Here is a 6,436-nt window from a genome sequence, read left to right on the forward strand (position 1 = left end):
TAATCTTTTTGACCCATCCGTCCATCCGTCCTGCTGTCCATCAGTCCAGTTCTTGTCATCTCAACTTCTCTGAAAACACACAACAGAATTTCATGAAACTTTGTAGATAATAAGGACATACTATGTAGATGTGCTTATCGACATGAAATTATGATTCAATATTTTTTCTAGGAGTTATGCCCCTTTGAACTTAGAATTTTTGCCTAAATATACTACTGCAGCAGTTTGTCATCTCAACTCCTCTGAAACCACACAACAGAATTTCATGAAACTTATAGATAGTTAGGACATACTATAAAGATGTGCTTATCGACAGGAAATTGTGATTAATTTTTTTCTAGGAGTTATGTCCCTTTGAACTTACAATTTTTGCCTAAATATACTACTGCTGCAGTTTGTCATTGCAACTCCTCTGATACCACACAATAGAATTTAATGAAACTTTGTAAATAGTTTTGACATACTTTGTAGATGTGCATATCGACAGAAAATTATGATTGAATTTTTTTTCTAGGAGTTATGCCCCTTTGAACTTACAAATTTGGCCTAAATATACTACTGCAACAGTTTGTCATGGCAACACCTCTGAAACCACTCAACATTATTTCATAAAACTTTGTAGATAATAAGGACATAATATGTAAATGTGCATTTCCACAAGAAAGTTTTATCAGTTGACTTTTTTAGGAATTATTAGTCTTTTAACTTAGGAATCTGGTGAGATTATGTTTGCCAAGTGACAATGTGGGGATGTGGGGATGTGGGGTGCTCACATAGATTCTTTAATTATCACAGTATTTCTCTTGTTTGCCCACTTCTCCCACTATAACAATTATCCCTGGTAAATGACTATATAGACCAGGAGGATCCACATCATTTGCTGAGGATGTTGTTTACCTTTTAACTGTCTGGTTTTCCCTGAAGACAACGAGATCATAAGGTGGAACAATATCAATGTAGAATTAATAGTTACTACCACAATACTACTATCTCTAGGCCACATGGATAGTTACAGGAGTTTAGGTGTTAAAAATTGGCTCTCAGCTAACATGTTGTAAAGCTGGTTTCTTGTAGCCTTAACCTGTAGACATACATAGTCTCATAGTTTACTTTCTGATTCATCACTTTCGCAGCTCTTCTTACATCTCGTATTACCTAAGTAACATAAATGTCTGTAGAGAGTAAAGATTCAACATAATAGAATAATGATTTTACGGTAACATATTGATGGTTGTTGGAACTTAAGATGTCCAATCATATATCCAATCATGCCCTGTATAACCACGGGTTATCCGATGGAGAATGTCCGTCATAAAGTTGTCACATGTTTAGACGTGTATATTAAAATTAAAATGTGATGTTTTGATGTGGCGGCATGGTAATTAACATTAGGGAGCTACCATTTGATTTTTATGGGGGCTAGGATGAAAAATTTTGTCCTGCATTTTTTTTAGTTGTAATCTCTGTTCTGCCTTTTTATTTTTCACTCTATTCGGTCCTGCCTTTTTTTTTTATTAGTTTATCCTGACTTTTTTTACATAAATTGTCATCCTGCCTTTTTTTTTTTGCCGTTGCTCATCCTGCCTTTTTTTTAATCAAAACTCCTGTCCTGCCTTTTTTTCAAATTTCATCCGAGCCCCCTCCCCCACTAAAAATCAAATGGTAGCCCCCTTATCACCCTTTACGACAGACAAACTAATTGATCATAAAGGTACACCATCTACTTACCACTATACATCATGTACTGTGTTACAACCCTAGATAAAGCCGACGAGGAAAGGCATCACATCGACCACCGAAAGCTATGTTTTATGTAGCCTAGGTCGTTGAGTGGTCTAGGGCGCTGGGCACAGTGCAGGCCGCGTGTTGCCACGATGTCACAGAAGCAAGGGTTCGATTCCCGCTGAGGGAAAAACAAAACATTGTTGGGCTAAATTTGAGATGAAATATATATATATATTATGGTGTGAGCCCTGTATTACCTGTGTATGGAGAATGTCTGTCATAAAGTTGTCACATGTTTAGACGTGTATATATATGTATATATACTAGTATACATAATAACTCTAAATATCAGCACAACAATGTTAAATCTGCAAATTTGCGGAAGCAAATTTGTGTTCTTCCCTCGCCGGGATTCGAACTCGTATGTGTGTGTATATATATATATATACAAGTCTAAATTGAAAACAACGTTCAAACCTATGATTGCGTTGGATAAAAACCGCAATTTTTATACGTGTGCATGCAAAACAAATTTCTTGGTAGAGTGGTCTAAATACAGCACAGACAACATTTTCCAAAAGACCAAAAAAGTGAAAAAGTATAATTTAACAAAACGCTTTTGACTAGCAGGTCGAACAACGGATGTTCTTAAACCCTGCTGACTGCCATGGCGATTGGCAAATAAACAGATCACCAGATGTAAAAATGGACCTTAATTTATTAATAATATACCAAACAGAAAACAATAAACTTGCGGAAAAGATGGTATACCGCAAACATAAGGTGCAAAAATTTGTACACCATATCCGGATTTCGACAATAAATGTCTCTTCAGTGATGTTAGGAATCGAAACGGTATTTGGAAGGCCATATAATTTACCTCAATTTGGGATTGACTCTTGAATTTTGAAGAGTCAAAATAGGATGAACGGATCATATAACCCGAAGGCAAATATAATACAAGCCCATACAAAAAAATATAAACAAGTCTAAATTGAAAACAACGTTCAAACCTATGATTGCGTTGGATAAAAACCGCAATTTTTATACGTGTGCATGCAAAACAAATTTCTTGGTAGAATATATATATATATAGAGTCTATAAGAATCTACCAACCAGTAAACTTAATAGGTATTGGATCATCAAAATTGACAAAACTACACAAACAGGGAAAATTATATGAGTCTAAAAGATTGTGTAACAATACCGATAAATAGATGGAAAACAAAACACTAAAAACTGTTGAATATCATCGCACAAAGATGGAAAAACTGAACAGATGATATATATTATACAATAATTGCAAATATTTCGGCTCAACAAATGGCCTTCCTCAGTGTTAAAAGTTTTAACAATACTGATATATAATGTATAAGGTGTAAACATAGATCAGTAATAATACAGGTAAGTTTTGGTCGATTGATTTTAATCCAAAATCCTGAATATCATAATATAAACATTAGACTGTAAATTTAATTATTTCTTTCTATTGATTCCATCTGGATGGAGGACACCCAGTGTTTTTATCCAAAACTTCTCCCGATTCTCTCTTTGCCTATTTTGCCATGTACAATCCTGTTCGATCACAAAGATCTTCATGTGATCAAAATCTTTCAGATTGTGATCTGGTAACCTGAAGTGTTGGCTGACAGGAATATACGGTTTTTTTGTGAGGTCACTCCTGTGGCCATTAAGGCGTTTGTGAAATGGCTGCATAGATTCACCAACATATTGGAGACCACATATAGGACACTCAAGAACGTAAATCACGTTTGAGCTTTTGCAGTTGACATTGCAGAAGATCTTGTATGTCTTTTCTGTGGTCTTACTGTGAAATGTTGATGAATGCTGCAATTGGTTGCAACATTTGCAGCGCTTATCCCCACAAGGCTGGCAATTACCTACAGTATGGTTAGGTTTGGAAAGGTCAGCACGGACAAGTATATTTCTCAGGCTGTTAGGTTGTTTGAAGGCAATCATGGGAGGCTCACGAAAGATTTTGGATAACTTAGAATGTTTCTCGATTGCTTTCCAATGATCACGAATGGTCTTGAAACTATTTCTCAGGCATGGATGGTAGGTAAGCACACATGGGATTCTTTTACTTTTCTGTTTTTCTTTGTAAGTTAGCAGACTGCTTCTGGGGATGGATTCCGCTTTTCGAAAACTATTTTTGATGTTTTTGTGTTTATATCCCCTTCTTTTCAAATGTCCTTTGAGCTGCCCCAGACGTTGTTTTGCAGTGTCTTCAGAGGAGCAGATTCGCCTTATTCTGAGAGCTTGGCTGTATGGAATGCTCTTCGTGCAGTGTGGAGGATGGCAACTTTCAGGAGACAAGTATTGATGAGTATCTGTAGGTTTAGAGTATATATCTGTGTTGATTATACCTACAGAGAGGGTGCTAGATGTATCAAGGAAGTTTATGGTGGAATTAGATGTTTCATGGGTGAATTTGATGGTAGGGTGTTGATTGTTAGCAATTGTTTATACGTCGCCTGAAAGTTGCCATCCTCCACACTGCACGAAGAGCATTCCATACAGCCAAGCTCTCAGAATAAGGCGAATCTGCTCTTCTGAAGACACTGCAAAACAACGTCTGGGGCAGCTCAAAGGACATTTGAAAAGAAGGGAATATAAACACAAAAACATCAAAAATAGTTTTCGAAAAGCGGAATCCATCCCCAGAAGCAGTCTGCTAACTTACAAAGAAAAACAGAAAAGTAAAAGAATCCCATGTGTGCTCACCTACCATCCATGCCTGAGAAATAGTTTCAAGACCATTCGTGATCATTGGAAAGCAATCGAGAAACATTCTAAGTTATCCAAAATCTTTCGTGAGCCTCCCATGATTGCCTTCAAACAACCTAACAGCCTGAGAAATATACTTGTCCGTGCTGACCTTTCCAAACCTAACCATACTGTAGGTAATTGCCAGCCTTGTGGGGATAAGCGCTGCAAATGTTGCAACCAATTGCAGCATTCATCAACATTTCACAGTAAGACCACAGAAAAGACATACAAGATCTTCTGCAATGTTAACTGCAAAAGCTCAAACGTGATTTACGTTCTTGAGTGTCCTATATGTGGTCTCCAATATGTTGGTGAATCTATGCAGCCATTTCACAAACGCCTTAATGGCCACAGGAGTGACCTCACAAAAAAACCGTATATTCCTGTCAGCCAACACTTCAGGTTACCAGATCACAATCTGAAAGATTTTGATCACATGAAGATCCTTGTGATCGAACAGGATTGTACATGGCAAAATAGGCAAAGAGAGAATCGGGAGAAGTTTTGGATAAAAACACTGGGTGTCCTCCATCCAGATGGAATCAATAGAAAGAAATAATTAAATTTACAGTCTAATGTTTATATTATGATATTCAGGATTTTGGATTAAAATCAATCGACCAAAACTTACCTGTATTATTACTGATCTATGCTTACACCTTATACATTATATATCAGTATTGTTAAAACTTTTAACACTGAGGAAGGCCATTTGTTGAGCCGAAATATTTGCAATTATTGTATAATTTATATCATCTGTTCAGTTTTTCCATCTTTGTGCGATGATATTCAACACTTTTTAGTGTTTTGTTTTCCATCTATTTATCGGTATTGTTACACAATCTTTTAGACTCATATATATATATATATATATATATATATATATTTATATATAATATATATATTCCTGGTTTCATGGATGGCTGTAAAAAGTTAAGGATCCACATTATGTACAGTCTCATTTAACTATTTTAAAGCAGGATCTACTCCGACTTTAAAACATCCGATAACATTTAAAGGAAAAAAAAAACAATTAAAATTTAAGGTCCGCATAATCTTGTTGCGAATCAACTAGTTATATATAGTGTTCGACAGTCCTCATCTAATAATATATCATTTATGTCATTAATAAATATATAAAATAATATAGGACTGATTGTGTCACCTTGAGGCGTGACTGATTTTTATAAATTAAATCAACTTGGTGCTGAAAACAAAGTTGATCATGTTGAACTCATGGAAAACTTAGGTTTGAAAACATTCATTTTGATATCTAGTTGAAACGCATTAAACGGCAAAGCATGCTCGAAAGAAGCTTTATACAAAAAATTCAGGTTTGATATGTGATATATTGTTGATCATAAGAAAAATGCAACGCTGTGTGTAAGAATACAGTATTCGGTAACCGCGGGTTAATAGGCTGAAGTTGAGTGATAAATGGGAAAATGCATCACATGGTATATCATGCCCATATGAAGCTTGTTGCCAAATTTCTGTGATTCGTGATCCCTAAGAAAAATGCGACGAAAATTGCAAACATATACGTTATGTGTCAGAATTTATAAGTAATCGGTGAACAGGATGTTGATGCGTGGTGAACGGGATGTTGATGGTGGTGAACAGGATGTTGATTCGTGGTGAACGAGATGTTGATGCGTGGTGAACAGGATGTTGATGCGTGGGGAAAGGAATGTTGATGTGTGGTGAACAGGATGTTGATGCGTGGTGAACGGGATGTTGATGCGTGGTGAACGGGATGTTGATGCGTGGTGAACAGGATGTTGATGGTGGTGAACAGGATGTTGATGCGTGGTGAACAGGATGTTGATGCGTGTTGAACGGGATGTTGATGCGTGGTGAACAGGATGTTGATGCGTGGTGAACGGGATGTTGATGCGTGGTGAACAGGATGTTGATGCG

The sequence above is a fragment of the Mytilus californianus genome, unplaced genomic scaffold (genome assembly GCF_021869535.1).
Source record: "Mytilus californianus isolate M0D057914Y unplaced genomic scaffold, xbMytCali1.0.p SCAF_3, whole genome shotgun sequence".
Lineage (NCBI taxonomy): Eukaryota > Metazoa > Mollusca > Bivalvia > Mytilida > Mytilidae > Mytilus > Mytilus californianus.